This window comes from Salvelinus fontinalis, chromosome 27 (assembly GCF_029448725.1).
Source record: "Salvelinus fontinalis isolate EN_2023a chromosome 27, ASM2944872v1, whole genome shotgun sequence".
Taxonomy (NCBI): Eukaryota; Metazoa; Chordata; class Actinopteri; order Salmoniformes; family Salmonidae; genus Salvelinus; species Salvelinus fontinalis.
In genome coordinates, this window is record NC_074691.1 from 25,548,858 (window position 1) to 25,576,541 (window position 27,684).

At 42.1% G+C, this 27,684-nt stretch overlaps 1 protein-coding gene across 1 annotated transcript in view; it reads left to right on the forward strand.

Moving 5' to 3' along the window:
- Positions 1–3,470: 3,470 nt before the first annotated feature.
- The window catches only part of LOC129825657 (1-phosphatidylinositol 4,5-bisphosphate phosphodiesterase beta-4-like), a 149,865-nt gene continuing 125,651 nt past the window's right edge, over positions 3,471–27,684 (forward strand). Inside the window, exons 1-2 of the mRNA XM_055885848.1 lie at positions 3,471–3,713; positions 8,762–8,807. The gene's annotated coding sequence lies outside the window, so the exon portion shown is untranslated. The remainder of the gene's footprint in view (positions 3,714–8,761; positions 8,808–27,684) is intronic.

The following is a 27,684-nucleotide window of genomic DNA, read 5'->3' on the forward strand; positions in this document are numbered from 1 at the left end:
ATAACAAATGCACAAACCGGGAGCAGAAATTACACCACAGTAAGCTACTATCCATGCAGTTGTTACTGGTTCGGCTAACACATTCTCACAGCTATCTAGTCACGCGGCCCAAGCATTGAATTTACCCAATCACTCTGCACCTTAAAGGCAGCAGCATACCACCCTGCAAACAACTGCTGGCTTGCTTCTGAAGCTAAGCAGGGTTGGTCCTGGTCAGTCCCTGGATGGGAGACCAGATGCTGCTGGAAGTGGTGTTGGAGGGCCAGTAGGAGGCACTCTTTCCTCTGGTCTAAAAAATATCCCAATGCCCCAGGACACTGCCCTGTGTAGGGTGCCGTCTTTCGGATGGGACGTTAAATGGGTGTCCTGACTCTCTGAGGTCATTAAAGATCCCATGGCACTTATTGTAAGAGTAGGTGTGTTAACCCCGGTGTCCTGGCTAAATTCCCAATCTGGCCCTCAAACCATCATGGTCACCTAATAATCCCCAGTTTACAATTGGCTCAGTCATCCCCCTCCTCTCCCCTCATGGCTATATCATAATCTACATAATCTACATCACTTTTGGCTCTCAGAGTATAGGCTAACTGTACTGAATGTTAATTTTTCCCAGCAATGTTTCACAGAAACAGTAATAACAATGGTCAGTGGTCTTCTTTGTATTTTGTTTAAAAGGTGGAGGGCCTCCTATTTGCTTTCCTTTTGTAAATGTTTTTCTCATTGAATATTTTTGCAACATTCAGCCTCAGGGTACAGTTATGAAGAGATGCACCTGCTATTCTCCTCGTCTCGCCTTTTTATATAATTTGTCTAATATAGATGTAACAGTATCACTTTACGTCGTCCCCTCGCCCCGACACGGGCGCGAACCAGGGAACCTCTGCACACATCAACAACGGTTGCCCACGAAGCATCGTTACCCATCGCTCCACAAAGGCCGCGGCCCCTTGCAGAGCAAGGGACAACACTACTTCAGTCTCAGAGCAAGTGACGTAACTGATTGAAATGCTACTAGCGCGTACCCGCTAACTAGCTAGCCATTTCACATCCGTTACACTCACCCCCCTTTCAACCTCCTCCTTTTTCCGCAGCAACCAGTGATCCGGGTCAACAGCATCAATGTAACAGTATAACTTTACGTCGTCCCCTCGCCCCGACACGGGCGCGAACCAGGGACCCTCTGCACACATCAACAACGGTCGCCCACGAAGCATCGTTACCCATCGCTCCACAAAGGCCGCGGCCCCTTGCAGAGCAAGGGGCAACACTACTTCAGTCTCAGAGCAAGTGACGTAACTGATTGAAATACTACTAGCGCGTACCCGCTAACTAGCTAGCCATTTCACATCCGTTACATAGACACAATATAGGGTGTATTCTGAATAAGTGGGACACTTTTTGAATTTCTGTCTTCTGTAACCTCTTTCAATATCTATCCAACATATTAGCCCAACACATGGTACATTTCTGAAATCCTCAAGATGTTTCCTAATCACACAAAAAAAGCTAATGTTGATATAATATTTACAGGGGGCTTGACACACCCATCTGTGTACACTGAGTCAAAACCAGATATTCAGTTCACATTTGGTAGACTGGGACAGCAGGCTAGATACGCTGGACACCATTATTATAGTCCTAATTGTACTCCAATGACAATTCAATGACATTTTGTGTGATTAGGAAACATCTGAGGATTACAGAAATGGATCATGTGTTGGGCTAATATGTTGGATAGATGTCTGAAGAGGTTACAGAAGACAGAAATGCAAGAATTCTGAATCCACTTAAATAAGAAAAAATAACAGGATATAGTTGTCACGATCGTCGTTACGTGAAAGAGAGGAGGATCAAGGCGCAGCGTGAATTTGTAAGTCGCTCTGGATAAGAGCGTCTGCTAAATGACTTAAATGTAAATGTAAATGTAAATGTAAATGTAAATGAACACATATTTAATCAACGAAGACGAAGAACACTTACAAACTAAACAAAACAACAAACCGACGAACGTGAAGCTATAATAATGACAAGTGCAGACACAGGCAACATAGACATAGATAATCACCCACAAACTACCTAATGACTATGGTTGCCTAAATATGGCTCCCAATCAGAGACAACGATAGACAGCTGTCTCTAATTGAGAACCAATCTAGGCAACCATAGACATACATACACCTAGACTAAACACTGCCCCATAAACATACAAACCCCCCTAGACAATACAAAACAAATACTTCCCCCATGTCACACCCTGACCTAACTAAAATAATAAAGAAAACAAAGATAACTAAGGCCAGGGCGTGACAATAGTACTTCAATAACTAGATCCCTGCCTAACCTAAGTACAGGGGGTCCCTAATGTAAACTGGACCTCTTTCATCCATTGGAATAGCCTTTAAGACTGTTCAACTCTTGCTACTGCATGCTGTCCTACTATAGCTAGCTATGGCTGGTATTACAGGACAACAACCAAACATGACTGAATGACAAAATCTAAACATACTGTAATATTGGCAACTTTTTAATGTATTTTGATGCACCAGTACCTAGTATGCACATTCACATCAGAATTTGGCACTGTGCATTATTTATGACAGTTTTATAACCATAACAACAAAACAGAAAACAAATCTGTCGCTGATTTTATCGTGTGCTTCGTGGGGTGAGCTTCCTGTTTGAAGCCTGCTCTGCCACCCTCTATGATGTCACTCCAATTAATTTATATGATTTTGATCGTGTGGTTTCTCTGGAAGGGCTTAGAAACAATAGTTTAGATTTTCTCTTGTCAGACCAAGAAATAAACATGTCAGGATTAAGCTGTTTTATTGACACATACACCAAATAAGTTCAGTGAAATGTGTTGTTTTACAGGGTCAGCCATAGTAGTATGGCACCCCTGGAGCAAATTATAGTTAAATGACTTGCTCAAGGGCACATTGACAGATGTTCACATAGTCGGCTCTGGTATTTGAACCAGCAACCTTCGGTTACTGGCCCAATCGTCTAAGCGCTAGACTACCTGCCACCCTAAACTTACAGTTTGGGGTTTTAGGCTGGATTTCTGTCTAAGCACTTTGTGACATCTGCTGATGTAAAAAGGGCTTTATAAATACATTTGATTTGATCATTTGATTTGATCTATGGTCTCAAGAAGAGGGTCATTTAGAGAGGGCTCTACTTAGGCTACTCAAGTATCAACATTTATACCAACATGACAAGGCCTCTCAAAAAAAGCATTGCATTTGTATTTGTGGGCTGCTGTTAGTGGGATGAGCACACACACACGCACGCACGCACGCACGCACGCACACACACACACACACACACACACACACACACACACACACATGCCAAATTGTAGTGTAACATAATATTCCCTTACAACCTGTAATTTATCTGAGCCGCGCGCGCACACACACACACACACACATGCACGTACACTAGTCGCATGCACGCGCACACACAAATCCCGAGAGTGGTTCCTTATTGGAACGCATCTGGCCATTCTCCACTGGGTGGCGAGTGGTACAAGAGGAGCGGGCTCTTGGAAGGGAAGGATAAAGACAAGAGGGGAAGAGAGAGAGTTTGAGAGGAACAGAGAGAGGGCGGGAGATACAGCAGCTGTAAAAAGGAGAGAAAATCCCGGCCCAGCCTCTGCAAGCATCATTTCTCACATCGGATTTTATCCGTTCTCGTCGCAACCAATTTACGTAAGGGCATTTTCATATTTCTGTAATTTTTGCTGCAAGTGGGACTTTTGCAATGTTTTGCTGAGCACCACTTTTGTATGATTCGTTGATCTGGGTGTCTAGTAATTTACATTATTGGAGAGAGAAAACGTTCGCTTGTTTTCATATTGGTGGTTGAACCCCGTGAGAATATTCCACTCCCAGAGAGGTCGTTCTGGAAACTAGATTGCAGAAATAGCGGCAAATCTTGTGGGTTGTTTTCGAAAGGGTCGTTCTTGGTTTGATGTAAAATAACATTATAGCTCGTGTACAAGCATGCATGGATGTCATATCCATCCATTACTTTCGTTTTTGTGAAATGGAACGTTAGCAGAAACGGTATATAGGCTAATCACAGGTATATATCCCCATTCATCTGTGGTGTAATGTTAGTCAGCTGGTTTGCTGTTTGCAGCGTCAAAAACTTGACAAATGGAGGGGAATATCGGTATTTTCTTCTCCAAGGTAGAGGCTTGCTAGCTGCTAGCTAACAGGACAGACAATCGCAGGGATACCCAGCTTGCTTGCCCATAAAAGTAGTCAGACTGGCATGCTTGCATGAGAGATGCACCACCTGCAAGGCTAGCTTTTACGCAAACCACTCTAAATTATTTGGGTTTAAACATATGGCAGCTACTAGCTAAATTAGATAACAAACATATGAGTTATTGAACAATAGTTTGCTCTATTTATACACGATGCTGTGGAGATGTAGATCACAATTCATGCTAACGATGTCTAGCTTGCTGACGTTAGCCAGTATTCTGATGTTTGGGGCTGTGTGGGTGTGCAGTGTGCACTCATTTGCCATGCATATCCCGCTTCTTCCATCACAACATAAAGCAAGAGAATCAAGAAATAACAATCAGCCAATGGCTACTCTTGTCGAGCTATACTGATTTCTGTCAGTATCAGACAGCTGTTTGAGATGCATTAGTAGTGCATTTTCTGTTTTGATATTGAGAAAGGCATTCATCCAAAGTATTTTTTGTAAATAACAGTCGACATGTATGTTGATGGTAAGGGATAAAAAGTGTACACAAGATACCTTGTTTTGGTTCAGTGGTGTTGTAGACGCACACCTGTACGCGGAACTGCCACCTGTTCCCGTGCACACACGGAACCAATGTCCTGTGTGTCAAGCGTGCGGTCATTGACAGGGAGCCGGACATGTGTTTGAAGTGGCATTTAGCGGATTCCGATTATGGGGGGATAGAGACACGTTTGCCACGACTCGGTCGATATGCAATGAAGTGGGTGCTTTCTTAGATTCGACCAAGATATTCACCCTGGAAGCAAATGACCGAATTGACCTTAAATGGAAAATGCAGTATGTTGCTGTTGATCACTAGAACGTCAAAAAATGTCAGATTGATGAGAAAGAAAAAACATTCCATCTGCGTATGTGTTGCATGCTTTTCATCAGACACATAGGATCTCAGGAGTCTATAATGACTAAAGAAAACACCTGTTTACTACAATAAAAACAGTACTGTATAACGATAGTGGTATGGTAATAGCTACTTAAAACAATGTCTTTAGATTCCTAACTCTAATGAAGTGTCTGTCTGTGTCCATTGACCATTCTGTAGCTTCTGTCACTGCATGTCTGCCGTGTGTAGGAAGAGAACCCTATCCAGGTTTATAGTATTGACACAGTGGCATAAGCACTTCGATTGCGATTAGAGAGACAAACATTGCCCTACCTACCTCCTTCGCACAAAAACCATTAGTGACCTTGGGACTATAAAGGTCTATGACATTTGGTAAAAAATGAGTTATTCACATAGAATTGCTCTTTAGGTAATCCTTTATGCCTGCATTTATATGTGAGATATGTTAGAGAATAAAACAAGTATATTTACTATGGAGAAAAAAAGGGGAAAAAATCTGAAAGTTCTATTTGCCCAAACACCTTTTGGCTTGGTGCTGTAAGGTTAATTCTGAAATCCAATCTCATTGCTGGGTTGTCAATCAAAAATAATTGTATGTAAGGTGGTATACTTATTGAGTCATGAAAGAGGAAGACATTACAAAACTGTTCTGAGATCTGGGACTTGAAAAATACTAATTATCTCAAAACTATATACTGAGTGCTCTTTCCATGACATAGACTGATCAGGTGAATCCAGGTGAAAGCTATGATGTCACTTGTTAAATACACTTCAATCAGTGTAGGTGAAGGGGAGGAGACAGGTTAAAGAAAGATTTTTACGCATTGAGACAATTGAGACATGGATTATGTATGTGTGACATTCAGAGGGTGACTGGGCAAGACAAAAGTTCGAAGTGCCTTTAAACAGGTTATGGTAGCAGGTGCCAGACGCACCGGTTTGATTGTGTCAAGAACTGCAACGCTGCTGTGTTTCTCACGCTCAACAGTTTCCTGTGTGTATCAAGAATGGTCCACCACCCAAAGGACATCCAGCCAACTTGACACAACTGTGGGAAGCATTGGAGTCAGCATGAGCCAGCATCCCTGTGGAAAGCTTTCGACACCTTGTAGAGGCCATGCCCCAACGAATTGAGGCTGCTCTGAGGGCAAAAGGTGGTGCAACTCAATATTAGGATGTTCCTAATGTTTTGTACACCTAGTGTTAATTTTGCAGATAGAACCTTACAGTTCCAAGTCTTTGATTATTGACATAATAGGTTCTGGTCCTCGTTTTTAATTACTTAAGAGTTTTTTCCACCCCTTTTTCGAAGAATGGCCATAACGTAAGTTCTTTATGGTAAGAACAAATTAATACAGGTTTCTTAGAGCATGTTTAAAGCCCTTAGGACTAGGAGAGGCATAGCTGCTTTTGTCTTGTTCTATATCAATATGGAAACCTGCATGGAAGGGGCATTTCTCAAAAATCACATAACTCATCACATTTTATTGGTAAATAGCAAATAATTTACTGACTTTGGGAGTCAGAGACCAGAAAAATATATCAGTTTACTCATCCAGAGCTAAGCTTTAGCAATGTTGCTAGTTCTCCATAGGATAATATAGTGGATTTGTCATTTTAGGGAACTATCGCTTTAACAAATGTGTGATGAACATGAATGAATATATTTGATGACATGATTAGAAAGAGGGAATGGTATTCTCTTTATTTAATCATTACAAATCTGTACATTTCTCTTGTAATTGAAATCATTTTAACATTCTGTGTCAGATAGGACCTTATGGTTGAACCCAGATTGACATTTCAGAGCCATAAGGTTCTATCTGCGACTGCACCCCCCTCTGCACTTTAGCTACCTTTACGGTGAGGACTACAAAACAGATCGGATACCTGAGATGTGAAAACTTTAATGCTCAATATCTCAGAACATTGCTTTGCTCAGATATAACCTTATATGTCTCAAATGACCTTACCTGCATGGTTTAGGAGCCACCGTAGCCTAAAGCGGATTCTGATGAGAAGAGTTGGGCTAAGAAGCTTAACGGCTGTGTTTTTTCGGGTCAGAGGGTATGGTTATTGTTATGAGGGGAAAGCTTATACTTATACAGCTTATACTGAAAGCTTATACTTATACTGTTCGTTGGCCAAGGCTCAGATTATGGCGCTTGTGTAAAATCTGTCTGTGCCATATTGTACAGGTTGTTTGGAAAGGTGATATATTTGGCTGCTATTACACAATGCAGTGATTTTGTGATGAATATTGACTGTGTTGTGTTAATGGAATGGTTGATGCTTCATTGTGAATCAGGTTGCTGTGTGTGTTTCTCAACTTCAGGGCCGTTGAGTCCCTGAAAAGGGAGACCGGTTTAGGCAGCTGAAAAGTGCTTGTTTTAATCTCAAATCTCCAAGGAGGAAATGGTATTTGTCTGACAGCAGCTGGCTGACAGTAGCTTGCTGCTGGTGCCTGGCTCAGAAATAAAGAAATAAATGCTGAACCAAGGCAAGTGATGTGAAAAAAGCATCACAATAGATTTATTCCAGAATTGTAGACACAAAATAAACCAAATGCAATGCCATGACAAAGTATCATGTTTAGGTGAGCTGTAAAACTGGAAATAAAGATTGGGGTGGACCTAAAAGCAGTCTCGGGCATTTCCTTAGCTGATCACATGTCTGAAATGACATTGGCAAAACAAACAGATAGGATTGCTATGAATCACACCGTTTACCCTGCTGCCTTCAAAACTAGAAGGATACTTCTGTGTGACTCTGTATCTAGTGGTAGATACACTAGATACAGATGGTCCCCCATCTCTCACACACACACACACACACACACACACACACACACACACACACACACACACACACACACACACACACACACACACACACACACACACACACACACACACACACACACACACACACTGAAAATCAGTTGAAAATAACAGACAGATCTGATTATCTATGACGAATAGTTCCATTGTTTGTTTAAACACATTATGATTCATAGCTTTCAGCTTTATTGTTATAGCTAAACAAAACAGGATTCTCTTCCCAAGCCTCCATTGTGGATATTATAATTTACTGGGGTGTTTTCCTTGGCTGGGAAGTGGGGCCGCGGAGGTGTGTGTGTGTGTGTCAGTCTGTCTGTCTGTCTCCAGTCCATCTGTGAGGTTCATGTCCATAGGTTTAATGATTTTCTTGATTTAAGGGGAGGCTCCTAATTTCCAGAGCTTTTTGCCGCTGACTTGTTCTTAAAAGCCCAGTCCAGTCAAAAACTAGATTTGCTTGTGTTTTATATACATTTCCACACTATGAGTTTGGAATAATACTGTCAAAATACGAAAATTATGATAATTTCCTTTTAGTGTAACAGCTGTTTTGAAAAGACCACCCGAAACCAGGCGGTAAGTTAGTTGATAGACCAATAAGAAAGAGAGTTCCAAACGTCTCTGCCGATAACAGCTAGTTTTCAGTTTTCCCCTCCCCACTCAGACCACTCCCAGACAGTCCTAGTTAAATTATTGCTTTAGACATTGATCTTTGCTAAGAAGCATTTTTAAATGATTTGATATTGAGATAACAACGGCTGCATTGGGCCTTTAAATGTTCCCTCCTCTGTCCTCACAGGCCAAGATATGAGTTTCACCCACTGAAGTTATTTCATGCTGAACTGGTAAGTTGGAGAGTTATATTAGACCTAATACCTATTGGTGTTAACAGTGAAACCGATGGCTGTTGTTTAAACTCTTAGTCTTTTCGGTGGTCTTTCTAGAACTCCTTCGGCTGTTGCATATGAAACACACATCATGTTAGATGACGTTTCTCTGTAGAGTGGAAATCTTTTTTGGGGTTGGTAAACATGTTTGTGAACTACAGCCTGCCCTTAATGACAGAGATATACGTCCTATGTAATCTATACATGTAGGAGCAGGAGATATTCTCTGTACTGTTGAATGTGGGAGGAGTGGAAACCAAACATTATTCAGTAACCTTTGTGTGTAAATACCATCTCCAGCTTCCCACTTTTTTTTTTGTTTTGTTGGTCCTCCTCTCCTTCCACCAACGATTCTCGTTGGTGGAAGGAGAGGAGGACCAAAATGCATCGTGGTAAGTGTTCGACATATTTAATTAAAACTGAACACTACACAAAACAACAATGAGGAAAAACAAAAATGAAACAGTTCTGCCAGAACATACACTAAACAGAAAACATTCACCCACCACACACAATGGAAAACAGGCTACCTAAATATGGCTCCCAATCAGAGACAACAATAAACAGCTGCCTCTGATTGGGAACCACACCAGGCCAAACGCATAGAAAACAAACAACCTAGAAAAAAGAACATAGACTGCCCACCCCAACTCACGCCCTGACCAACCTAACACAAAGACATTAAAAAGAAACTAAGGTCAGAACGTGACAGGGATTTTTTTTCTTCTTCTTTATTTATAGGAAATGTATCATGTTGTGTTCCTATTTTAAACTGAGTGGACAGTCATTTATTCACTATCTATGCCTATTTTAAACTGAGTGGACAATCATTTATTCACTATCTATGCCTATTTTAAACTGAGTGGACAATCATTTATTCACTATCTATGCCTATTTTAAACTGAGTGGACAATCATTTATTCACTATCTATGCCTATTTTAAACTGAGTGGACAATCATTTATTCACTATCTATGCCTATTTTAAACTGAGTGGACAATCATTTATTCACTATCTATGCCTATTTTAAACTGTGACTGGACAGTCATTTATTCACTATCTATGCCTATTTTAAACTGAGTGGACAATCATTTATTCACTATCTATGCCTATTTTAAACTGAGTGGACAGTCATTTATTCACTATCTATGCCTATTTTAAACTGAGTGGACAGTCATTTATTCACTATCTATGCCTATTTTAAACTGAGTGGACAATCATTTATTCACTATCTATGCCTATTTTAAACTGAGTGGACAATCATTTATTCACTATCTATGCCTATTTTAAACTGAGTGGACAATCATTTATTCACTATCTATGCCTATTTTAAACTGAGTGGACAATTATTTATTCACTATCTATGCCTATTTTAAACTGAGTGGACAATCATTTATTCACTATCTATGCCTATTTTAAACTGAGTGGACAATCATTTATTCACTATCTATGCCTATTTTAAACTGTGAGTGGACAGTCATTTATTCACTATCTATGCCTATTTTAAACTGAATGGACAATCATTTATTCACTATCTATGCCTATTTTAAGCTGAGTGGACAATCATTTATTCACTATCTATGCCTATTTTAAACTGAATGGACAATCATTTATTCACTATCTATGCCTATTTTAAACTGAATGGACAATCATTTATTCACTATCTATGCCTATTTTAAACTGAATGGACAATCATTTATTCACTATCTATGCCTATTTTAAACTGTGAGTGGACAGTCATTTATTCACTATTTATGCCTATTTTAAACTGAATGGACAATCATTTATTCACTATCTATGCCTATTTTAAACTGTGAGTGGACAGTCATTCACTATCCAAGCCTATTTTAAACTGTGGGTGGACAGTAATTTAGTCACTATCTAAACTCAGTGCAGTCTTCTCAAATCAAAATCAAACATGTGTTACAAGAGCAGACTGAGACGAGGAGACGGGGATGAAGTAACCAAGGTATTTATTGACACACGGGGGGAGATGAAGTGCAGGTCAGTGGAAGCTTGGGCGGGAAGCTGAAAACCAGGTGCGGAAGCTGAGGCTGGAGCGAGAGGGGTTGAGACAGGTAAGCAGGTCCGGAGGCTGAGGCTGGAGCGAGAGGGGTTGAGACAGGTAAGCAGGTCCGGAGGCTGAGGCTGGAGCGAGAGGGGTTGAGACAGGTAAGCAGGTCCGGAGGGGAATCCAAGGGAGTAGTAGAGTGGGGAATCCAGGACAGAGTAGCAGGATGATGGGACAGGAGACTGGGACCAGAGTCAGAGCTGGCAGAAGTGTAGCTGAACACAGCGTCAGGCAAGGAAAACAGGCACCACGATGAGTCGAGGGGGTGGAGGAGACAGGGGACTGGAGCAGACAGGTTTCATCAGGGATACATGGAAGGTAGGGTGGATCCTGAGAGAGGCTGGGAGTTTCAGGCGCACCTCAGAGTGGTTAATGACCCGGTCAATTTCAAAGGGACCAATGAATCGGGGGAAATGTTTCTTCGATGCCACCTTCAATGGCAGGTCCTTCGATGAGCGCCATACCTTTTGACCCGGGGTGTAGACTAGAGCAGAGGCCCGGCGACAGTTAGCTTGGGACTGGGTCCTGTCGGAAGCACAAAGAAGGGCTGCCCGGGCCTTCCTCCAGGTACGGTGACAACGGCGCAGATGATCCTAGACAGAGGGAACCGCAACCTCAACTTCTTGGTCGGGGAACAAGGGATGTTGGTAACCCAGAGCACACTCGAAGGGTGACATACCTGACGAGGCGTTGATGAGGGTGTTGTGGGCATATTCAACCCAGGGTAGCTGAGCGCCCAAGAATGAAGGATTAGCAGAAGTCAAGCAGCGTAGGGCAGTCTCCATCTCTTGGTTGGCCCGTTCAGTCTGGCCGTTGGTCTGGGGGTGATATCCAGAAGAAAGACTGACAGTGATACCAAGAGCTGAACAGAAGGATCTCTGTACCTGGGAGGTAAACTGGGGTCCTCTGTTGGAAACGATGTCAGATGTCAACATGCTTTGTAAACAACATGTGAAATGTATATTTACAGGCACTTCACTACAATGCAAAGCGAAAGAAAATAGAGAAATAATATAAAAGTAAATCCCGTAACAATAAAAGTACTAATAAATACACAATGAGTAATGATAACTTGGCTTGTGCAGGGGTACGAGGTAATTGGGGTAGAAATGTACATACACTATATATACAAAAGTATATGGACTGAGTGGATTTTGTTATTTCAGCCACACCCGTTGCTGACAGGTGCATAAAATCGAGCACACAACCATGCAATCTCCATAGACAAACATTGGTAGTAGAATGGCCTTATTGAAGAGCTTGGTGACTTTCAACATGGCACCGTCATAGGATGCCACTTTACCAACAAGTCAGTTCGTCAAATTTATACCCTGTTAGAGCTACCCCGTTCAACTGTAAATGCTGTTTTTGTGAAGTGGAAATGTCTAGATGCATCAACGGCTCAGCCGCGAAGTGGTAGGCCACACAAGTTCACAGAACGGGACGGCCGAGTGCTGAAGTGCGTAGCACATAAAAATAGTCTGTCCTCAGTTGCAACACTCATTACCGAGTTCCAAACTGCCTCTGGAAGCAGCGTCAGCACAATAACTGTTAGTCGGGAGCTTCATGCAATGCCAAGTGTCGGCTGGATGTGGTGTAAAGCTCGCCACCATTGGAAACGCATTCTCTGGAGTGATGAATCACGCTTTACCATCTGTCAGTCCGACGGACTAATCTGGGTTTGGTGGATGCCAGGAGAACGCTACCTGCCCGAATACATAGTGCCAGCTGTAAAGTTTGTTGGAGGAGGAATAATGGTCTGTGTGTGCGTGTGCGTGTGCGTGTGCGTGTGCGTGTGCGTGTGCGTGTGTGTGTGTGTGTGTGTGTGTGTGTGTGTGTGTGTGTGTGTGTGTGTGTGTGTGTGTGTGTGTGTGTGAGAGAGAGGTCTTACGAGCACTAGATTTACTTCCAGAGCCCTATTCAGTCACTTGCCAGTCCAGTCGGGCAGTGTGTGAGAATGAATAAAATGTGCTACTGTAGGGTTACAGCCAGAACATACACTGTCACTCAGCAGCAAAGGACTTATACTTCCTATTGTGATATATCTACAGTGCATTCGGATAGTGTTCAGACCCCTTGACTTTTTCCACATTTTGTTACGTTAAAGCCTTATTCTAAAATGGATTAAATACTTTTTTATTGCATCAATCAACACACAATACCCCATAATGACAAAGCAAAAACAGGTTTTAGACGTTTTTGCAAATGTGTACAAAGAAAATAACTGAACTATCACATTTACATAAGTATTCAGACACTTTACTTAGTACTTTGTTAAAGCACATTTGGCAGCAATTACAGCCTAGATTCTTGTGGGTATGATGCTACAAGCTTGGCACACCTATATTTGGGGAGTTTCTCCCATTCTTCTCTGCAGATCCTTTTAAGCTCTGTCAGGTTGGATGGGGAGCGTCGCTGCACAGCTATTTTCACGTCTCTCCAGAGATGTTAGATTGGGTTCAAGCCCAAGCTCTGACTGGGCCACTCAAGGACATTCAGAGACTTGTCCGGAAGCCACTCCTGCGTTGTCTTGGCTGTGTGCTTAGGGTCATTGTCCTGTTGGAAGATGAACCTTTGCCCCTGTCTGATAACCTGCTCCAGAGCGCTCAGGACTTCATCAAGGATCTCTCTGTCTCTATCTTGACTCCCAGTCCCTGTCACTGAAAAACATCCCCACAGCATGATGCTGCCACCACCATGCTTCACCGTAGGGATGGTGCCAGGTTTCCTCCAGACGTGACGTTTGGCATTCAGCCCAAATAGTTCAATTTTGGTTTCACCAGACCAGAGAATCTAGTTTGCTTTTTGGTAAACTCCAAGCGGGCTGTCATGTGCCTTTTACTGAGGAGTGGCTTCTGTCTGGCCACTCTACCATAAAGGCCTGATTGGTGGAGTGCTGCAGAGATGGTTGTCCTTCTGGAAGGTTCTCCCATCTCCACAGAGGAACTCTGAAGCTCTGTTAGAGTGGCCATCGGGTTCTTGGTCACCTCCTGGACCAAGGCCCTTCTCCCCTGATTGCTCAGTTTGGCCGGGTGGCTAGCTCTCGGACGAGTCTTGGTGGTTCCAAACTTCTTCCATTTAAGAATGATGGAGGCCACTGTGTTCTTGGGGACCATCAACGCAGAAGATATTTTTGGGTACCCTTCCCCAGATCTGTGCCTCGACACTATCCTGTCTCGGAGCACTACGGATAATTCCTTCGACATGGCTTGGTTTTTGCTCTGACATGCACTGTCAACTGTGAGACCTTGTATAGACAGGTGTGTGCCTTTCCAAATCATGTCCAATCAATTGAATTAACCACAGGTGGACTCCAATCAAGTTGTAGAAACATCTCAAGGATGATCAATGGAAACAGGATGCATCTGAGCTCAATTTCGAGTCTCAGCAAAGGGTCTGAATACTTATGTAAATTAGGTATTTATTACCACAAATATTTTTAAATGTACTCCTAATTTTTTTGGTGTGCGCCTACGTTTTTCAACTTAGGCGAACACGTACTCCTTGTAAAAAAAAAAAGGTCACCATAGAGCCCTGTGTTTGTGTGTGACATAGAGAATGATATAGCGAGAGAGAAAGAGAAAAAAAGATTGAGATGTCCCCCCAACAGATGTCTAGTGTTAACTCATATCAATATCGCTCCTTTTAATAAAATATTTGGCCAAATTATCTAGTTGCCTCAGCATCAAATGACATCCCCATAGCTGTGAAATTTCCTCAGTTTGGAAGACACACACACACACAGGTACACACACGTTTTACTATCCTTGTGAGGACCAAACAATTTATTCCCATTAAAAATCTTAGTTCTAAACCTAACCCCAAACCTTAACCTAACCCAATACTTAACACCAAACCCTAACCCCAACTCCTAAACCTAACACCTAATCCTAATTCTAACCCTAACCGTAAATGTAAGCCTAAAAAAGCCTATTTCCTTATAGGGATCTGCAAAATGTCCCCACTTGTGCAAATGTTCCTTGTTTTACTGTCCTTATGAGGACATCTGGTCCCACAAGGATAGTTAAACCAAACACAGACACACACACACACCTCTCCACTCACATTGGCTCTCCACCCGTGCCTCAATCCACTGTGGGAATCTGTACATGTGAACGCAATTTGCATTTCCAATTACTCTGGCAACCTTTGCTCCAGAACACAGAACATGTCCTTTTCTCGTCTCTGTCCTCTCCAGGATAGCTATTATTACCCTCAATGAAATGACACTGACACACTGAGAATGATGTTACACATCACACAGTTTACTGTTTACCTCCACACACACACACACACACACACACACACACACACACACACACACACACACACACACACACACACACACACACACACACACACACACACACACACACACACACACACACACACACACACACACACAGCTCCTTACTGTACCAGGATTATGTCCCATTCTTAATAGGCCTAAATACTCAGACTGCTAATATAGAGACTCTGTATCTCAGAAAGAGTTTGAAAAGGGAACGAGGAAGAGTGAGGTAGATGTCTGTTAAAGTAAAGAAGCATTGTGGAAGTGGAAAGTCCGGGGAGTAGATAGTGGAGAGGAATGGAGAGAAGTAGAGGGAGGAAAATAGAGGAGAAGAGGGTAAAAACAACATTTCCCTCTTAGTCTGAATGCTGCTCAAACACATGACTGGCTGCCTAGATAAATGACTAGATAAACTAAATGACTGAATGCTGCTCAAACACATGACTGGCTGCCTAGATAAATGACTAGATAAACTAAAGGACTGAATGCTGCTCAAACACATGACTGGCTGCCTAGATAACTGACTAGATAACCTAAATGACTGAATGCTGCTCAAACACGACTGGCTGCCTAGATAACTGACTAGATAACCTAAATGACTGAATGCTGCTCAAACACATGACTGGCTGCCTAGATAAATGACTAGATAAACTAAATGACTGAATGCTGCTCAAACACGACTGGCTGCCTAGATAAATGACTAGATAAACTAAATGACTGAATGCTGCTCAAACACATGACTGGCTGCCTAGATAAATGACTAGATAACCTAAATGACTGAATGCTGCTCAAACACGACTGGCTGCCTAGATAAATGACTAGATAAACTAAATGACTGAATGCTGCTCAAACACATGACTGGCTGCCTAGATAAATGACTAGATAAACTAAATGACTGAATGCTGCTCAAACACGACTGGCTGCCTAGATAACTGACTAGATAAACTAAATGACTGAATGCTGCTCAAACACATGACTGGCTGCCTAGATAAATGACTAGATAAACTAAATGACTGAATGCTGCTCAAACACGACTGGCTGCCTAGATAAATGACTAGATAACCTAAATGACTGAATGCTGCTCAAACACGACTGGCTGCCTAGATAAATGACTAGATAAACTAAAGGACTGAATGCTGCTCAAACACATGACTGGCTGCCTAGATAAATGACTAGATAAACTAAATGACTGAATGCTGCTCAAACACGACTGGCTGCCTAGATAAATGACTAGATAAACTAAATGACTGAATGCTGCTCAAACACATGACTGGCTGCCTAGATAAATGACTAGATAAACTAAATGACTGAATGCTGCTCAAACACGACTGGCTGCCTAGATAACTGACTAGATAAACTAAAGGACTGAATGCTGCTCAAACACATGACTGGCTGCCTAGATAAATGACTAGATAAACTAAATGACTGAATGCTGCTCAAACACGACTGGCTGCCTAGATAAATGACTAGATAAACTAAAGGACTGAATGCTGCTCAAACATGACTGGCTGCCAAGAACAAGGCTGACGTGTTACGTATTCCTAACCAATTGTGTTTTTTGTTCGTTTCTTTGCGTTGTCTGTAACTTATTATTTTTACTTATTTTGTTCATAATGTTGCTGCTACCGTCTCTTATGACCGAAAATAACTTCTGGACATCAGGACTGCGATTATTCACCACGGACTGGCAGAATACTTTTTTTCCTTTAACGAGTCCGACGAGCCCGAATTGAATGATATACTGCTTCCCCGGCCAAAGGCCACTTTCAAGGAGTGGGACTCTAACCCGGAAGCTTATAAGGAATCCCGGCCCTGATGCTCGTCGAATGTGGCAGGGCTTGCAAACTACTACAGACTACAAAAGGAAGCACAGCCGAGAGCTGCCCAGTGACACGAGCCTACCAGACGAGCTAAACTACTTCTGTGCTCGCTTCGGCTGTTCTTCCCTTTGTAGTCTGTAATGGTTTGCAAGCCCTGCCACATCCGACGAGCATCAGAGCCGGTGTAGCACGATTCCATCTTAGTGCTGTATTGACGCTTTGCCTGTTTGATGGTTCGTCGGAGGGCAAAGCAAGATTCTTTAAAAGCTTCCGGGTTAGAGTTCCGCTCCTTGAAAGCGGCAGCTCTAGCCTTTAGCTCAGTGCGGATGTTGCCTGTAATCCATGGCTTGTGGTTGGGGTATGTACGTGCGGTCACTGATCACTGACTAGATAAACTAGAGGCCAGAATGCTGCTCAAACACATGGCTGGCTGCCTAGATCAATGACTAGATAAACTAGAGATTCTTTCACCAGGGCTTCTCTCAGTCTGAGGAGAGAAAGAGAGGGGGGAGAGGGAGAAAGAAAGAGAGCTGTGGTTTGTTGCTGCAGAATGCACATAGACACTTGAAGCCACTGTGAAGGATGGGGCCTAAGCACAGACCTGGCAGACAGACAGACTGAAACTATTTACAGTACCAGATAAAAGTTTAGATGCACTTACTCATTCCAGGGTTTTTCTTAACTTTTTTGCTATTTTCTACATTGTAGAATAATAGTGAAGATATCAAAACTATGAAATTACATTTATGGAATCATGAAAAAATGTTAAACAAATCAAAATATATTTTATATTTGAGATTCTTCAAAGTAGCCACCCTTTGCCTTGATGACAGCTTTGCACACTCTTGGCATTCTCTCAACCAGCTTCACCTGGAATGCTTTTCCAACAGTCTCGAAGGAGTTCCCACATATGCTGAGCACTTGTTGGCTACTTTTCCTTCACTCTGCGGTCCAACTCATCCCAAACCATCTCAATGGGGTTGAGGACGGGTGATTGTGGAGGCCAGGTCATCTGATGCAGCACTCCATCACTCTCCTTGGTCGAATAGCCCTAAAACAGCCTGGAGGTGTGTTTTGGGTCATTGTCCTGTTGAAAAACAAATGCTAGTCCCACTAAGCCCAAACCAGATGGGATGGCGTATCGCTGCAGAATGCTGTGGTAGCCATGCTGGTTAAGTGTGCCTTGAATTCTAAATAAATCACAGTGTCACCAGGAAATCACCCCCACACCATAACACCTCCTCCTCCATGCTTCACAGTGGGAACCACACAGGCAGAGATCATCCGTTCACCTACTCAGCGTCTCACAAAGACACGGTGGTTGGAACCAAAATCTCTAATTTGGGCTCATCAGACCAAAGGACAGATTTCCACCGGTCTAATGTCCTTTGCTCATGTTTCTTGGCCCAAGCAAGTCTCTTCTTCATATTAGTGTCTGTTACTTGAACTCTGTGAAGCATTTATTTGGCTGCAATTTCTGAGGCTGGTAACTCTAATGAACTTATCCTCCGCAGCAGAGGTAAATCTGGGTCTTCCTTTCATGTGGCGGTCGTCATGACAGCCTGAATGCGCTTGATGGTTTTTGCGATTACACTTGAAGAAACTTTAAAAGTTCTTGAAATGTTCCACATTGACTGACCTTCATATCTTAAGTAATGACTTTCGTTCTCTTTGCTTATTGTGAAATGTCAGAATAATAGAGAGAAGGATTTATTTCAGCTTTTATTTCTTTCATCACATTCCCAGTAGGTCAGAAGTTTACATATACTCAATTAGTATTTGGTAGCCTTGCCTTTCAATTGTTGAACTTGGGTCAAATGTTTCGGGTAGCCTTCCACAAGCTTCCCACAATGAATTGGGTGAATTTTGGCCCTTTCCTCCTGACAGAGCTGGTGTAACTGAGTCAGGTTTGTAGGCCTCCTTGCTCGCACACGATTTTTCAGTTCTGCCCACAAATTTTGTGTGTGATTGAGGTCAGGGCTTTGTGATGGCCACTCCAATACCTTGACTTTGTTGTCCTTAAGCCATTTTGCCACAACTTTGGAAGTATGCTTGGGGTCATTTTCCATTTGGAAGACCCATTTGCGATCAAGCTTTAACTTCCTGACTGATGTCTTGAGATGTTGCTTCTATATATCCACATAATTTTCCTGCCTCATGATGCCATCTATTTTGTGAAGTGCACCATGATACAGTGAATTATAAGTGAAATAATCTATCTGTAAACAATTGTTGGAAAAATGACTTGTCATCCACAAAGTAGATGTCCTAACCGACTTGCCAAAACTATAGTTTGTTAACAAGAAATGTGTGGAGTGGTTGGAAAACGAGTTTTAATGACTCCAACATAACTTTATGTAATCTTCCGACTTCAACTGTGTGTATACAGTGATCCCTCGCCACTTCGCGGTTCACTTATCGCGGATTCGCTATTTCGCGGATTTTCATAATGCATTTTTTTTTTTTTTTTGGTGCATTGTGCTCTGCATTCTGATTCGCTAAAAACTCACTCCCGCTTCTTGTATCAAAACATGCTACGAATTGTGCTATCATTTTGTCGTCTCGTGCAGTTATGTTTACGTACATCGCTTAGCAACCATGGTGCGAATGGCCACTGAACTTAAGCGAGTAGCTGAGGAATGGGACCCTTTGATGAGCCGTTCATTACAGTTCTCCAACGTAATCGATGGTGGCATGTCGGTGTACAAGGATCTTTTTGCAAAGAAGAAAAAAGAGCGACAACAGCTGCCTATCACTATGTTCTTCTCCCGAACAAACAAACCTGCACCGCGGGCTTCAGAAGAAGAGAACACTGCAGAGCGCAGTCAGGATGCAGCGGCCCAGTCTGAAGAGCAGTGAAACGGCCTACACGTGAGTCACTGTATTTGTATACATGTAATAGTTGCTAATTGTAAAAAAAAAAAAAAAAATCTATTTCGCGGATTTCACTTATCGCGGGTCATTTTCGGAACGTAACCCCCGCGATAAACGAGGGATTACTGTATACACTTTTGACTGGTACTGTGTGTGTATGTGTGTATATATATTATTTTGAATGGTGCCATATATGAAAAAACTAAATGTTCTATTAGTCTGTGGACTTCCGATGCAGAAACAAACAGAACATGTAAACACACAAAAGCTCAGTCGCTCGTTGTGACCCTGAGTCTACTGAGTTAGTATATTGGTGGAACTGAACCAAAGCCAGGCATATGTCAAAAACTTCCTGTGCTTATTTACTTGATACTACTTTATTTAGGCCTGCTGTCACGATCATTGTTGTAAGAATCGGACCAAAATGCAGCGTGGTTTGGGTTCATCATCTTTTTTCCGTGAACCGGCAAAAAACAATAAAGAACAAAACGAACGTGAAGCTATGCAGTGCTCAAGGCAACTATACACAAACAAGATCCCACAACCAACAGGTGGGAAAAGGCTGCCTAAATATGATCCCCAATCAGAGACAACAATAGACAGCTGCCTCTGAGTGGGAACCATACCAAGCCAACCTAGAAATAAAGAAACTAGAATGCCCACCCCAGTCACACCCCGACCTAACCAAAATAGAGAATAAAGGATCTCTAAGGTCAGGGCGTGACAGTATCCCGCCAAAGGTGCGGTCTCCGGCCGCAAAACCTGACTCTATAGGGGAGGGTCCGGGTGGGCATCTAGCCTCGTTGGCGGCTCCGGTGCGGGACGTAGACCCCGCTCCGCTCGCGGATCCGCCCGCTTCGGTGGCAACTCTGGTGCGGGGATTGTCGCCGGAAGCTCCGGACCTTGGATTGTCGCCGGAGGAACCGGACCGTGGATCGTCGCCAGAGGAACCGGACCGTGGATTGTCGCCGGAGGAACCGGACCGTGGATCGTCGCCGGAGGAACCGGACCGTGGATCGTCGCCGGAAGCTCCGGCCCATAGATCGTCGCCAAAGGAACCGGACCGTGGATCGTCGCCGGAGGAACCGGACCGTGGATCGTCACCGGAGGAACCCGGACCGTGAATCGTCGCCGGAAGAACCGGACTGGGAACCCTCGCAGGAGGCTCCGGACTGGGAACCCTCGCAGGAGGGAACCCAATCAGAGACAACGATAGACAGCTTCCTCTGATTGGGAACCATACCAAGCCAACCTAGAAATAAAGAAACTAGAATGCCCACCCTAGTCACACCCCGACCTAACCAAAATAGAGAATAAAGGATCTCTAAGGTCAGGGCGTGACCCTTGCTTTAAACATGGATGCATGACATTCATATCATAACAAATGATAACATTAATAGGCAAAGTTTACAAACATGCCGTAACATCTTTTATTAACACATACGCTATATATACAAAAGGATGTGGACACCCCTTGAAATTAGTGGATTCGGCTATTTCAGGCACACCCATTGTTGACAGGTGTATAAAATCGAGCATACAGCCATGTAATCTCCATAGAAAAACATTGGCAGTAGAATAGCCTTACTGAAGAGCTCAGTGACTTTCAACGTGGCACAGTCAAAGGATGCCACCTTTCCAACAAGTAAGTTCATGAAATTTCTGCTCTGCTAGAGTCAACTGTAAGTGCTGTTATTGTGAAATGGAACCGTCTGGGAACATCAACGGCTCAGCCGTGAAGTGGTAGGCCACACAAGATGGCAACCAGAGAGAGCTGACGTATGACGTAAAGGTAACGTAAGGGTAATGGCGGACTGAAGGGATTTATGTAGAGCACCTCAAGATAAAACATAATATTCGAAATATCTGCTAAATTAGACTAAAATATTAGCACTACTTAATCTGGTGAGTGATAACCTTCAATCTGGACAATAACACAAAACAAATCCTAAAACTAGAGACATTTATCGACAAATATTACGAAAACAGGCAACAACCAAACATGACGGAGAGTAAGACAGGGGAACCGATTACAAAACGAAAACGTGACTCTTCTACAGACACTGATGACTTAATATTCTCACCACCGGGAATGGTAAAGGTCGAAACCGATCTGTTAAAATCAATAAATGACAAACTGGGTATACTTGAATTAGTTAGTAAGGATATAAAAGAGTTTAAGGCAAGCCTAGAGATGAGTGATGAAAAAGCTGCGACATTGGAGAAGCAAACACACGCGCTAAAAGGGACAGTCAATAAGATTGAAACCGAAATTAATGGAATTAAAAAGGAGAACACCGTTCTGAAGGAAACCTTACTAGACATACAAACTAGATCCATGAGAGAGAATTTGGTACTTACAGGTATCCAAGAAAAAGAAGGAGAAGTTCCTGAATCTATAGTTAGAGAGTTCCTCCTTACAGCGCTTCAGATTCCACGCGAAGTTATCGACAAAATCCAACTTGAACGCGTTCACCGCTTCGGACAGAGAGGGCAGAGGTACGAACGCCCAATCGTTGCCAAATTTGCTTCATTTAAAGATAAAATAATGGTTAAAAGCCTGGGTAAAAGACTTGCTGGGACCAAAATTGGCATGAATGATCAGTTTCCGAAGGAAATTGCAGAACGGCGCAAAGTTCTGTATCCAATTTTCAAAGAAAATAGATTAAAAGCGAAACGAGTAGCTCTCGTCGTTGATAAACTATATATTGATAACCAGTTGTTCAGAGACACAAAGACTACTCCATGGTTATTTTAAAAATTACAAAGTTCTCATAGACGAGGGAAATAAACACAATTCAAGCCCGGTTACTGATTGTAACAATACAATAAAAAATATAGTTTTTCTATAAATCTTCACATATAACTAATTGAACACACAAGCACTAATTCAACATAGTGAAGATAAAAACTAAGTAAACAGAAGGCACAGTATGTGTGGATGGTATGGTTTGTGTTTATTTTTTATTTGTTATGTTTGGAAAGTTGAGTGAGTGAGTAATGAAATGGTTGCTTATCCCAGAGCCAATGTATTGCTGTGAGCCGGGTATGAGAGGGCTTTCAATGTTGTTCAGATGATGGATATACCTTTATAATGAATTATACGTCTTATTTATTTATTGTCCTATCATGGAGAACTACATTTTTTATTTATTTTTTTATAAATTATATCTAATTATTTATTATCCTATTTTAATGGTACGGTCCATGGCACTATACCCTAGACACCCACCTGAATGACCCAGATACTAAGGAGAAGTCCCTAACTGTTTTATGTGCCCGCTGTAAGCGGTCTGTATGCAGCTAAAATGAGGTCAGAGACCAAGAGCAGCACTGCCCCCTCAAGATTCTGAGCCTGCTTGGCAGGGTTGGTCCTGCAAAGCCAAAGCCCCATAAAGGGAGAGCATAATATACAAGGAAATTCTCAAAGCTGCTAATGAGAACCTTGACGACCTTGTACCTAGCCGGTGGGGATTCCGGTGGGGTGCCCCCACCCAGGCAGTGGCAGTGCTGGCAACACTAGCTGCAGTAACCCATGGGGAGGGGGTCACACTCGGACATTCAGAGAGGGGGTATATTATTGTGGCCATGGCGGCACAAAATCAAAGTCGGACTGCATGGAGATGCGTGGGGACATGGTCATGACGGGTGGCCGTATTGTGGGTGTTTCAGGAATAAGGTGTACATTTGACCTCCATTATCTAGGATATGACAATGGTAAATAAATCTCCCAATTTTTGCTAATTTTTTGTGCGGTCTTGCAGGCCTTCTCATGCAGCTGCAACTGCAAGTGCATTTGTAAATCATGACCCATCTTGAGTTGGGCTCTGGGATGGTGCAATTGTTGAGAAAGTGAGCTTATGGTTGTGTGGGGGTAAGGGCTGAGTGTGTGTGGGTGTATGTGTGTATCCCACAACTGTTGCGAAGGAAGAAGTAAAAGATGTTAGGGACAATAGAGGATGATCCACAGATATATATAATACAAATCGAGGTGAGGGCAATGGAAATGCATATGGTAATTGATCTTCTTCAATTCGGTAAATGGCACTGTATGCTCTTTTCAAAGAATGGTTCCCAGTCAGTTCAGGGCTATGGGATACAGGGGGTCGAGGGTGGTCTACCGGGCATTGGGATGACAAGCCATCTCGAGATGAGGCCTTTTAGCGGGTGGAATAGTAGGGACCAATTGGAGGTTTACTTAGTAGAAATGCAAATATCATGGTACAACTATATAGACACTCAATCATTATGTTACTTTTTAATAGTACGTTTACAAAAATATATTCTGATTAAAAGAATGAAAGGTGTGTCTCATTATGGTAAGTGGTGAAATAAGTATAGCCAGTTACAATTGTAATGGCTTAGCAGATAATAAGAAAAGACGATCAGTATTTACCTGGCTAAAAGAGAAGGATTATAATATCTATTGTTTACAGGAAACCCATTCAACAGTTTTAGATGAAGTTTTGTGGAAAAAGAACTGGGGGGGCAAAATATATTTCTCCCATGGGCAAAGAAATTCAAAAGGGGTGAGGGTTTTAATTAACAATAATTTTGATCCAAATGTGCAAATTGTCCAAACAGATCCTCAAGGTAGATGGATTATTTTAAATATGTTATTGGACAATAAACAAATATGGCTTGTTAACCTATACGGTCCGAATAATGAGGATCCAAGCTTCTTTGAAAATATATATAAGAATTTATCAACTCTACAAGCAACACTAGACTCTATTATTATAGTGGGAGATTTTAGTACGGTCTTAAATACCTCTATAGACCGGAAAGGAAATCACACTACAAACTATCACCCTCAGGCACTTAAGGAAATCATGAATGTCATGGATATATTGGAATTAGTGGATATATGGAGACTTAAATACCCTGATTTAGTGAGATATACATGGCGGAGGCTGAATCAAGCTAGTCGTCTTGACTACTTTCTTATACCATTCTCTCTGGCACCAAAAGTTAAAAAAGTGTTGATAGGGGACAGAATGCGGTCGGATCATCACATAATTGGCATATATATTTCTCTTACAGAATTTCCACGTGGGCGAGGATATTGGAAATTTAATCAAAGTCTACTAGATGATAAATTGTTTAGAACTAGGACAGAAGATTTTATAACTGACTTTTTCAGACATAACATAGGTACAGCAGATCCCCTTATTGTATGGGACACTTTTAAGTGTGCCTTTAGAGGCCATGCAATTCAGTACTCATCTATAAAACAAAGGGAATTTAGATCAAAAGAGTCCATATTAACAAAGGAAATTGAAGGACTAACAGTACAGTTAGATAGCAATAAAAACGGTACCATAGAGGCACAGAATAAGTTAGAGGAAAAACAAAAAGAAATGGAGGAACTTATTCAAGAAAGATCCAGTGTAATATATTATAAAAATAAAGCGAACTGGATGGAATATGGGGAAAAATGCACCAAATTCTTTTTCAATCTTCAATATAGAAATGCTACCAAAAAAAATGTATTAAAACTTGTTACAAATGATGGAGTCACGCATGATTCACCAAATGATATTTTGAAAGAGGAAGTAAAGTACTTTAAGAATATGTTTTCGTTTCAGGCTCCTCCATCTCCACTAACTGAAACTAATTGTATGGATTTTTTTCCTATTAATAATGTAAAATTAACATCTGTACAGAAAGACTCATGTGAAGGCCAAATTACAGAGGAGGAACTGCTTGATGCAATTGGGGCCTTTAAGGATGGGAAAACTCCAGGGCTGGATGGCATACCAGTGGAAGTATACAAAACTTTTTTTGATATACTCAAAGGACCATTATTAGCTTGTTTTAACCACTCCTATATAAATGGTAGATTATCAGACACGCAACAAGAAGGTCTGATATCGTTATTACTGAAACAGGACCCAAGTGGTATATATAAAGATCCAGTCCAATTAAAAAATTGGAGACCTCTTACACTTCAATGTTGTGATGCAAAAATCCTAGCAAAATGCTTGGCACATAGAATAAAAAAAGTTTTGTCAGATATTATTCATCCTAATCAGACAGGTTTTTTACATGGACGATACATTGGAGATAATATAAGGCAAGTACTGGAAACAATAGAACACTATGAAATATCGGGGACACCAGGTCTGGTTTTCATAGCTGATTTTGAAAAGGCTTTTGATAAAGTACGACTGGAGTTTATATATAAATGCCTAGAATATTTCAATTTTGGGGAATCTCTTATAAAATGGGTTAAAATTATGTATAGTAACCCTAGGTGTAAAATAGTAAATAATGGCTACATCTCAGAAAGTTTTAAACTATCTAGAGGAGTAAAACAAGGTTGTCCACTATCGGCATATCTATTTATTATTGCCATTGAAATGTTAGCTGTTAAAATTAGATCAAACATTAATATTAATGGATTAGAAAAGTGATGTAAAGCTCGCCACCATTGAGCAGTGGAAACAAGTTCTCTGGAGTGACGAATCATGCTTCACCATCTGGCAGTCCAACAGACTGCCCCAATGCATAGTGACAACTGTAAAGTTTGATGGAGGAGGAATAATGGTCTAGGACAGTTTTTCATGATTTGGGCTGTGGCAGTAGTTTGGGGAAGGATCCTTTCCTGATTCAGCATGACAATGCCCCTGTGCACAAAGCAAGGTCCATACAGAAGCAGTTTGTCAAGATCGATGTGGAAGATATTGACTGGCCTGCTCAGAGCTTTGACCTCAACCCCATCAAACACATTTGGGATGAATTGGAATGCCGACTGCGAACCAGGCCAAATCGCCCAACACCAGTGCCCGACCTCACTAATGCTCTTGTGCCTGAATGGAAGCAAGTCCATGCAGCAATGTTCCAACATCTAGTGGAAAGCCTTCCCAGAGGAGGGGGGGCTGTTATAGCAGCAAAGGGGGGACCAACTCCATGTTAATGCCCATGATTTTGGAATGAGATGTTTGATGGACATGTCTCCACATACTTTTGTCCATAGTGTATTTGACAAGGATAGTAGTGTGTTTTTTGTTCAGACTAGCAGAATAACGAGACTGAGGAATAATAACCCCAGCGTCAGCTACAGGATGGTCTGCTGCTGTCTCATTAGACTCACCTGAGTCCACCTAATGGAGGGGATGATATACACATCACACACACAGCAGCGATGCAGACACACACACACACACACACACACACACACACACACACACACACACACACACACACACACACACACACACACACACACACACACACACACACACACACATCACACACACAGCAGATATGCAGACACACACACACAGTAGAGATGCACACACACACACACACACACACACACACACACACACACACAGCAGAGATGCAGACACACACACTACACACAGCAGTGTTTTCACAGCGGGAGGGACACACACATACTGTATACTGAGTGACACACACATACTGTATACTGAGTGACACACACATACTGTATACTGAGTGACACACAGATACTGTATACTGAGTGACACACACATACTGTATACTGAGTGACACACAGATACTGTATACTGAGTGACACACAGATACTGTATACTGAGTGACACACACATACTGTATACTGAGACACACAGATACTGTATACTGAGTGACACACACATACTGTATACTGAGTGACACACAGATACTGTATACTGAGTGACACACAGATACTGTATACTGAGTGACACACTGATACTGTATACTGAGTGACACACTGGCAGCAGAGCAGTGCAATTAGAGGAAGAGGAGGAGGTTGTTTACTAAAGCAGAGGTT